General features: G+C 47.9%; 1 protein-coding gene across 1 annotated transcript in view; it reads right to left on the bottom strand.

Moving 5' to 3' along the window:
• Nucleotides 1-10,055, bottom strand: part of AP1B1 (adaptor related protein complex 1 subunit beta 1) — a 53,792-nt gene extending 43,737 nt beyond the window's left edge. Inside the window, exon 1 of the mRNA XM_004387605.2 lies at nucleotides 9,931-10,055. The gene's annotated coding sequence lies outside the window, so the exon portion shown is untranslated. The remainder of the gene's footprint in view (nucleotides 1-9,930) is intronic.
• Between the last annotated feature and the right edge of the window lie 562 nt (nucleotides 10,056-10,617).

Raw genomic sequence — 10,617 nt, 5'->3', positions numbered from 1 at the left:
GGGGTGAAGAAGGGTGGGGGGTGGGAAAGCATATATCACCAATTACCGGTTGTTTTGTCTCCCGCTGGAAGCTCCGTGAGGCTGCTTTCTCGTACCGTGTTTGCTGGTCTCCAATAGGAGTCCAAAATGGCGGATCTGCGCTGCGGTAGCTGGTAGGGGACCTTTGCATGAATCTCTCCTCGCTCTCCGTTCTCTGTCAGTTTTCTCACTCCATTTGGTGCTTGGCTGAGTTCTTTATCTCTTCATTTGACGTTTTAGGGTTTCAGGATTGTTGTATTTTCTGTTCGGCTTAGTTTTTCGGATCTTTGCTGTGGAGGGACAGCGTGGTGCTTCTGCCTAGAGCGCCATTTTGCCCTGGTCCTGAGCCCTTCCAGTTTGGACAACAGGAATGTCAAGTTTGGTAAAGGCCTAGTGAAAGCCTGTCTGGATCAACGTGTTGAATTATGGGCCTCCTGCATGAACATTGATTTGTCAAAATTAATCTGAGGCCCACCAGCAGTTAAAGTCCTCAAAATGAAAAGGAACTAAAGGTAGACAAATGCTGTATGTGAATGTTCTGATACCACCACTGAGTCTCTAGAACCTATTTCTAGAATCAGATGCTGGCTCCCAACTAATCTACAAGCGGTAATATGTGGAAAGATCTGCCGCCAAGAAAAGAAAAGTTCCTCTGGGCTTGAAAACAAAAATGATTAAGGGCTGCTTCTGAGCAATACTTTAATTAATCAAGAGCAGAAAGAGGCCAAAGACCACAGAACAAGCATTCTAAGGACTCTATTCACGCAAAATCTTCAGATTCTACAATGAAAAAACTAGTTATTAGTCAAATGTTGTGTGCCATCGAGTCGATTCTGACTCGTAGTGACCTATAAAACACAGCAGAACTGCCCCTTGGGTCTCCTAGGCTGTAATCTTTACAGGGGGCCCTGGTGGTGCAGTGGTTAAGAGCTATGGCTGCTAACCAAAAGGTCAGCAGTTCGAATCCACCAGCCGCTCCTTGGAAACCCTATGGGGCAGTTGCTATGAGGGTTGCTATGAGTTGGAACAGACTCGATGGCAATCTTTACGGGAGCAGATCGCCAGGTCTTTTCTCCCATGGAGGGGCTGGTGGGTTTGAACTGCCAACCTTTTGGTTAGCAGCCGAGCAAGTGCTTAACCATTGCACTACCAGGGCTCCTTGCATTAGTCAAATGCCAAAAACTAATTCCTGCCTGCAAAGAATGGAGTATGTATCGCACCCCAACACCAACGGACTGTCTTGTAATGACTCAGAGCCTTCAGAGAGATTTCTGAATACAGAGCTTTGCTACTAATCATAGCCAAGTCATACTCCTTGCGACCTCAGTTTTCCCACCTATACAATGGGAACACTTCGGAAGAGCTATCAAGTTTTGTAGCATCCATTCAGCATGTATAATGATGTGGGGCACCATCTGTTCATGCCTGGGACTGTGCCCACATCGGGGCAGGCACAGGGTAAACAAAGGACAGTCTTTTCCCGCTAGGGTCTTACAGATTCTGAGGCCTGGTAAAGGACTGCAGAGGGATAGCAGAGTGATCGTACCCTCCAGATAACTACCACCAAAGTTCAGAGAAGGAGTGTTCCAAGACAGATGGAGCATCCAGGGAAGACCTCCTGGAGGAGGGGGGCTTGGCAGGACATGAAATGATGGGTCAGATTTAGAAGGAAGGGGCAGAGGGTGAGGCAGAGAAGACCCACACAATGCCAGTATAAGCAAGGGAGCAAATGGAGAACAAACTACTGCCCCCACTGAAGAAGGCTGGCTGGGGAGCAGGCTCTGGGCTAAGTGATTTTCAGCCCCTGTCTCATTGAACTCTCAAGGTAACCCATTTAAAAATGAGGAATTAGACACTGACAGAGGAGTGACTTACTCAAGGCTAAAACAAGTACGAGTGTGCAGGGGTCTGTGAGACCACCTGCCTGGCTGAAGGCAAGGGTTTGGAAGGGAAAGAAGCAGAGAAGCAGATGAGGTTGGGGAAGGAAGGATGAGATTCAAGGATGGTCCGGGTGCCAGGGTGTGTTAGGGCCCTCCTGGCAGAAGATGCAGTGATCATGTCAAATGACAACTATCATGTTGACACTGTTGATCACTCCCTCCTTGAGAGACTTTCTTCACTTGTATCCAGGATGCTCCGCTCTTCTGGTTCCCCTCCTACCCTACTCTCCACCCCTTATGTCTCCTTTGCTGGTTCCTTTTCCCAATCTACTCTTCACACTGGAGAGGAGTCCTGGTACCTCTTCCCTTCTCCACTGCACTCACACCTTTGCTGATTTCAGCCGGTGCCATGGCGTTACGTATCATCTACATGCTGACAACTCACAACTGCATCCCTAGACCCAGCCTCTTCCCTGGACTGCCAGCTCATACATTCAAACTACCTAATCGACATTTCCACTTGAATGTCTAAGACTAACAGACAGCACAAATGTAACATGATAAAAACTGTCCTCCTACCCCTCGCCCTCCCCCTCCCCCGGCTCGTCATCTAGGTACTGCCAACACTGTCTTTCCAGGTTCTCAGGCCAAAACCTCAGAGTCACCCTTGACAACAGACTCTTTCTCATAGCCCATACCTAATCTACCAGCAAATCCTACTGGGTCTACCTTTAAAATGAATCCAGAATCCATGAAGCAGTTTCTCACCAGCTCCATCACTATCAGTTGGTCCAGGCCACTATCACCTATTGCTGAGATTACTACGAGAGCATCCTCTACTTCCTCTGCTCCAGACAACCCATTCTCAGCAACAGTCGGAGTAACTGTATTACAGTCTAGGTGGGACAGTGTCACTCTTCTGCTCAAAATTCTCCAGTTCTCTATCTTACTCAGAGTAAAAGCCAACGTCCCTACCATGGCCTCATGGCCTATAAGGCCCTTAGAGATGCACACCGCCTTCTCAAACACACATCCCTCTACTGTGCCACCTACTGATCCCCCCATCACTCCCTCAGCTCTAGCTACATGGGCCTCTCTGCTGTTCCTTGAACACAACAGGCTTGGTTCCACCCCATGGCCTTTGCATGTGCTATTCACTTTGCTAGGAAGACTCTTTCTCTAGATAGTCTCATAGCTCTGCCCCTCGTCCCTTCTAAGTCTTGTCTCAAATGTCACCTTCTCGTTGAGGCATCTCCTGACCACTTTATTTAAAACTGTACATGTCCCCAACCAATTCCATCACTTCCCACCTCTCTGCCCTTCTTGCTTTTCTTCAAAGTATTTATCACCGGTTGTTACTGTTGTGTACCTTCGCATCAATTCCAACTCATGGCAACCCTACAGGGCAGACTAGAACTGCCCCGTAGGGCTTCCTAGGCTGAAATCCATAGGAGCAGGTTGCCATCTCTTCTCCTGCGAAGCCCTCTTGTGTTCGAACTGCTGACCTTTCAGTTATCAGCCACCAGGGCTCCTACTTATTACTTACACACTAAAATTTACTTATATTGTCAATTTTCTTCTCCCTCCTTAATGTAAAATACACATGGGCAAGGATTTTGTCCATTTTGTTCACTCCTATATTCTTAGCTTTTAGACTAATAGTAAATAATAGGTGCTTAATAAATACTTGAATGACTAGTGCTCAACTCTCCTCTTAGGGAAATTTTGTGTTTTGTAAACCAACGTCAGCCAGAGAGCAGCTCTGTTCCATTCACTGGGGTTGCCAGGATCAGAGATACATCTGCTCTGATTGTCATGCTATTTGGACTATACTGAAATTGAAGATGCCAGACCACCCCGCTGAGCCCACTTAAAGCCAATAAACGGAGGGTAAGTAAATGAATGATGAGAGAGAGAAGAAAAGGCAAAGAACAGAAGATGAGGCAGCCACATCTCCAACGGGAGAAATGTTCAGACTTCTTCTTTCAGTGAGGCCAGATCAGCTCAGAGAGTGAATCAGCTGTCAGAGTAGTCAGCTGCAGGGAGGGGGTACAACCGTGCGTGTGGGGGCTTCTGACACAGGTTGTGATGTGAGCACAGCTAGATCCTTCCCTCTGCCTACAACCCTCTAGGTCCACAGGCCGCCTCTGTTTCTCTAACAGCCAAGCTCTTCACTGCCTTGCACTTGCCGATCCTTCTGCCTGGATTATCCTGTCCGGCTTCTAGCATGGCTGCTCCAATTTATCCTTCGAAGTTCAGCTTACTTGACATCATTTCAAAGAGGCCTTTCCTGTACACACTTATCTTAAGTTGGTATTTCTCCATCCCCACCCCCTAGTATTCTTACTCACACATTTACTGAGTAACCCCCTACACATACCAGAAATCGTTCTACACACTGGGGATGCAGCAGTGAACAAAACAGACAAATTTCCTTCTCCTCATGGAGCTTACAGCCTACTGGGGGACAGAGATCACAAACAAGATAAGTAAAATAGATAGTATCACAGAGCTCTGGTGGCATAGTGGTTAAGAGCTACAACTGCTAACCAAAAGGTCAGCAGTTTGAATTCACCTGCCACTCCTTGGAAACTCTATGGGGCAGTTCTACTCTGACCTATAGGGTTGCTATGAGTCGGAACTGCCTCGACAGCAAGGGGCTTGGCTAGTTTTGCTATGGAGAAAAGCAGAAGAAAAGGAGAGGGAGCATGTCTGTATGGTGGGTGTCACAATTTTAGCTAGGGTGGCCAGAGAAGGCCCCCCTGAGAAGGTGACAGGTGACATGGAGGAAGAGCCTTCCAGGCATAGGAAACACTGTGTGCAAAGGTGGGAGTGTGTCCGGCAAGTCCGAAGAATAGCAAGGAGGTGGATGTGGCTCGAGCTGAGGGAGCAATGAGGAGGCTCGTGGGTTATGAGGTCAGAGAATGGCAGGCCTTACAGGTCAAGGTGAGGACTGTGGCTTTTAGTGAGGGGGCTGGGAGCCACTGGAGGATTATGAGCATGGGAATTGCAAAATCTGACTTAGGTTTCAACAGGTTCTGGCTGCTATGCCTGTTTGTTTCCTTCACGGCTTATCAATTTTTATAATCATTTTTTTCTATTTCTTTATCTTTCTCCCTTGTTAACATGTAATAAGTTCCTAAGGGTATAAACTATGCTTGGCTTGTTTACCTATCATCATACCTATGGCTCAATAAATAATGAATGAATGAATGCTGGACTTACAAAGTTTTCTGTCCTAAATGTCTTGACACCAAGCCACCCAGCCATTAGAGGTCAGAGAATGAAGACTACAGAAGCAGACCCAACAGCTGGCTGTAATGAAATTTCTTCATTCCACTCTCAATATACTTAAGATTTTAAAAGCAATTAGGGTGTTGTGAAATTCATCTGCCACCCAGGTCTATACCTCTATGGAGCTCGACTGTTTAGGCAGCTGGAAACAGACACTGAAGGGTTGGTTTTAAAGCTTTTGAGGTCTGACTTCCAAATCTACCATCTTCCAGCTCAGAGTCCACAGGGGAGATGGTACCTTGGGGGAATCAGTGACTAAAGCGTCTGGGCTGATGAACTCTGGGCAGCCTAGACTCAATCAGCCATTCTCTTACCTTAACTAGAAGAGGTCTCCAGATTTCAGGGAGACCCTCTTGATAGAGGTCAGAGGTCAAGTCCAAGGGAAAAGATCCAAAGAGTATGAGGCTTGGGAGCCCAACCCCCTCAGCTTCATAATATTACGAGAGACAATCCAAGAACAAAGAAGTGGGAAGGGGGTAGTCGCAGCAGGGATTATAGGGGCTCTCTCAGGGTCTACACAACATAACAGGCAGAACCAGACTACAACTATAAAATGAGAATTATAATGGTACATTGTGCTACGCAGATGACACAACCTTGCTTGCTGAAAGTAAAGAGGACTTGAAACACTGATGAAGACCAAAGACAACGGAGAAAAGATTAAAGTTGTCAGGGATTTCATTTTACTTGGATCCACAATTAATGCCCATGGAAGCAGCAGTCAAGAAATCAAACAACATATTGCACTGGGCAAACCTGCTGCAAAAGACCTCTTCAAAGTGTTAAAAAGCAAAGATGTCACTTTGAGGATTAAGGTGCACCTGACCCAAGCCATGGTGTTTTCAATTGCCTCATATGCATGTGAAAGCTGGACAATGAATAAGGAAGACCAAAAAAGAACTGATGCCTTTGAATTATGGTGTTGGCGAAATACGTCAAATATACCATGGGCTGCCAGAAGAATGAACAAATTTGTCTCGGAAGAAGTACAGCCAGAATTCTCCTTGGAAGTGAGGATGGCAAGATTTGTCCCACGTACTTTGGACATGTTAACAGGAGGGACCAATCCCCAGAGAAGCACACTGTGTTTGGTAAGTAGGGGGTCAGCGACAAAGAGGAAGACCCTCAACGAGGTGGACTGACACAGTGGCTGCAACAATGGGCTCAAAAATAGCAACGATTGTGAGTATGGCACAGGACTGGGCAATGCTTTGTTCTGTTGTACACAGGGGTGCTATGAGTTGGAACCGACTTGACAGCACCTAACAACATCATAGTGGTACACACCTCAGAGGTTTGTGAAGCTAAAGCAAGTCAATGCATACAAAACCTTCAGCAGGGCCCAGAGTGTACCAAGGTTCAATCAATGCCACTATGATTACTACAAAGGGAGAGTTTACCCCCAGCACCTCCTTGCTACCACCCAAGTCTCTAGAGACTCTGAAGCACTCTGGTGGCTGGCTGGGTAATAGTAATAGCAGTTCTCCAGTAGTTAATCAATTACTAGTCAGGTTCCTCCCTATCCCCTGTGGTGACATGAGGATAGGCAAGGGACCATGTGCAAAGTGCTTTAAATTTCTTAGGAACCAGGGAATTCTAACAATTCAGTGCAATATTCATTCATTCGTTCATTCACCAAATTTTTACTGAGCACCTACTACGTGCCAAATCTTTCACTAGGTGCTAGAGACAGACAGGTCCCTGTCAGGCATTAAGGAATTAGAGCTGTTTACTCAGAAGACAGCCAAGTAAAAATCACATCCATTGTGATCAGAGCCACAGGACATCAAGAAGGGCCATTTAGCTCACGCCTGCAAGATGGGGTGATGATCAGATGGAAAGCAACAGCAGTGGTCCAGGCAAGAAGGTGGGGGGGTGGGGAGGTGCAGGAAACAGTGTTCAGGGAGAGGAAAGAGCACAAAGACAGAGCGGTACAAAGCTGGGGCTTGCAGAAGAAGCAAGCAGCTGAGTCCGACTGGCACTTGGGAGGAGGTGGAAATGTGGGACAGGAGAGCCAAAACTCATTGCCATCGAGTTGATTCCAACTCATAGCGACCCTACAGGACAGAGCAGAACTGCCCCGTAGGGTTTCCAAGGAGTATCTGGTGGATTTGAACTGCTGACCTTTTGTTTAGCAGCCATAGCTCTTAACCACTGCGCCACAAAGGTCTCCATAGGAGAGCCAAGGGGGTCAATTCCCAAAAGGCTTGAATGCCATGCTAAGAAGCCTGAGTTTTAACCTGAGGGCAATGAGGAGCCACTGATGGATTTTCAAGCAGGATTTTTTTTTTTTTTTTTTAAAGGACTCCCTAACTGCTTGAGTGGTATTTTCTCTCTGGAGTATTTGTTCCCCTCTGTGTGAAGAGACAAAGAACAGAAAGATCACTTCTGGGCTGTGATAATTTATCAACTACCTATCTTAGGCAAAAAGACCTCTTCAGAAAAGGGAACATCTTCAAAGAACAGACGTCCCCTCAGATTTAAAAAATAACACCAAAGTGCAAAACCCATACCCAAGCTGTGCTTGCTCACTGCTTGCCTATCAAAGCCTTTGTGCCAGAGTGGGGCTTTTCCGGGAAGTGAGCAGTTGAGATATACAAGATGATGATCAGAAAAAGATTAAAGTCCAAGCCCAGAGCCAGCAGGACTGACAGACTGAGCTTGTTCTGAAGTACTTTGAGGAAGTGAAACAAGAAGGGTCCAAGAAGTCCTGTGTACATAAAGGTCGCTGTTTGCAGAAGGAAGTAACGCCCCACAAACCACGGCTGGCAGCATTCCTCAGGCACAGGCCCTCTCAGCATCAACTGGCCTAAGGTCAAGACACGCACCACAATACCAGGCTCTGTGCAACGCACACTGCACAAGTGTCCTCATTTAACCCCTACAACCACCTGTGTGTGGGAGGTGGGGACTCAGTATTATTTTTGAGTTGAGGTAAAGGAGGCCCAGCCTAAGTTGTCCAGGTGACACTACCAGTAAGCTGCTGAACTGAGGTTGGAATCCAGGGCTGACTGATGGGAAGTTGGGGCGTGCTCTTTCTATTGTACCTCTAAGCCCCTTCAAGCCATTCAGGCTTGCTCAATTCACACAGCCTATGAGGGATCTGATTCTTTGATAACCTGTGAAGCTGTTCCTCCTAACAGTTTCTAAGAGGTTGGAAGAGTCCAGTGAGCTCAACTCAGGGCAGGGAACCAGAGGCTCAGAGCTCTGCTCATGTTCCTATTATCTGTGACAAGTTGCTTCACTCAAATTCTCCCTTGGAAGAATGGGATGACAATATTAAGTTTCTGTGAATTCAATAATTAGGAGAACAGATCATGGAGGTTAAAAAAAATAAAAGGTACTACAGTAATATTTACATCACAGCTTTCTTCAGCAGCATGTAGAAACCTTAACAGATTCACTAGGTTTATAACACCCAGGAGTGGGTAGAAAAGCAGCAGGTCTTTCTCATGCTGTTGTCAGGGAAACTGAGGCAGAATCAGAGCGAGTGGATGTCTGCAAAGGAATAAAGGCTCAGACTCACAGAGCGTAGTCCTCTGGCCACCAAACCACCTCACCATCTCCCAGGCAAGAAGCTTGGGGCTTGCACATTTTTCAAAGAGGCACAGACCTTTCCCTTGAATACATCTTCTGGAACCTAAGGCCAAAAGATCCTGTAGGGGTCATGTGGTTCCTCTCTCTTTATTCCAAAAGGAATGCAGCTCAAGCACCCGCAAGAGAGGTTCCTGATATTCTTATATTAGCTCCCCAGATAGGCTGCTTTATGTCTCACAGTTCCTAATAGTCAGGAAAAACTTCCACTCTTCCCCTGAAAGGTGTATAGCAACAGCCTGCAGGATTGTTTCATCCTAAAGAAAGCAAATCAGAGGCCAGGGCATAAAGGCCCCTTATGAAGATCAGATGAGAAGCAATAAAGCTACATCTTTATTGTTGTTACATAGATCCAAATAAATACAATGGCAGCTGAAAGTATTAAATAGCCTCTACAACTCAGCCCTGTTCCAGTCTGTCTCTGCACTTTGCAGGCCCCTGAAAGCCTATATAGGAATCTTGGCACTGTGTACACTACCTGGTTGATTTTACATGTGTGATTTAGACTCTCTGCGCCTCAGTTTCCTCAGCGATAAAAAGGGAATAGCAACAGTAGCTATCCCACAAGGGTTGTATCGAGGTTTAAACGCGGTATTGTAGCACAGATCTTGGCACACAATAGGGGTCAATAACCAATAGCGATAATTTTAGCATTATTATACGTGTCTTGATTCAACTTGTCCCTGAGGCGCCAACGCACAGACTGAGCCCAAATACTCCCAGGGAGCGGGCGACCCAGGGTCGTTTCTCCTTTCTTTTCAAACCTTGGCAAGGAGATAAAGGCCCTTAGTGAAGAGGAGGCCTGAGGCTGGCCATGAGGGTCAGTGTGAAGGGGAAAACCAAGACCCAAAGAGGAGTTTCCTCTTCGGGCAGGCGTGGTCTCCTCGGGCCTGAGTCTGGGGGCTTCTCCCGGGAGGAGGTGGGCTGTGGGCCTGGCACGGCCGGGGTGCGGGCCGGAGGCCAAGTGGGCGGGAATGAATGAACCTGCACTCCCTCTGTCTCCTCCCGGCCAGGGAGGCCGCTCGCGTCCCCACTTAGCGCCCCGTCCTCTCCGTGACCTCTGACCTCGCAAACCCCTCACCTCAGACCCCCGACTCCCCGCCCCACTTCTTCTCCTGCCGCGTCGGGCTCCCTGCTTCCTCACCCGCAAGACCGAGAGCGGCTCCCGGCGCCACGGCTGGCTTGGCTCGGCAGCAAAATGTCCGCAGCCTCCTCCTCCCGCTCTCCCAGCGTGTCCGTGCTGCCAGCCGCTCCGAGCCCCGCGGCTGTCACCTGCCGGGCGGAAGCGAGCTGCCCGCGCGCGGGCACTTCCGGTGGACGCACGGCCTGGGGGCGGGGTCAAGGGTGCTACCCGGGCCGGGGGTGGTGCCCGAGGGGCGGGGCAAAGGGGGCGGAACCCACCGCAGCCAAGGCGTTGCTCCGCCGCGGGCTCGCGTTCACTGCAAAGAAAAGTCAGCCAGCTTGCTGCGCAGTAATGTTGGTGTGATGTGGAGAGAAAAGATCCTAGAAGGCTTTGAGGTCCATCTCCTATGTTACACACGGGAAAACTGAGGTCCAGAGAGGTCACTCAACTTTTGAATTGAAGAATCAAAACTAGAACTGTAAATTTAGTCCAGCATTCGCTGCCTGTCATTTCAATCCTTGGGGAATTCGCGTTCTAGGGGACAAATCAGACCCTCCAAGACACTTTAATCCAAGAAGAACGTCATAAAGTCCCATTTCCTCTTTTGCTGGGTCTACCAGGACCTCACAGGAGTACGGCATGTATTATAAAAAGTCTGTTTCCTGTCTACTTCAAAAAAAGGATTTGAAAATTGAATGTGTTCTGTAG

Source organism: Trichechus manatus, unplaced genomic scaffold (assembly GCF_000243295.1).
Source record: "Trichechus manatus latirostris isolate Lorelei unplaced genomic scaffold, TriManLat1.0 scaffold00190, whole genome shotgun sequence".
Classification (NCBI taxonomy): Eukaryota; Metazoa; Chordata; class Mammalia; order Sirenia; family Trichechidae; genus Trichechus; species Trichechus manatus.
The sequence above is the reverse complement of the archived record's forward strand: the minus strand, read 5'-3'. Positions and strand labels throughout refer to the sequence as shown.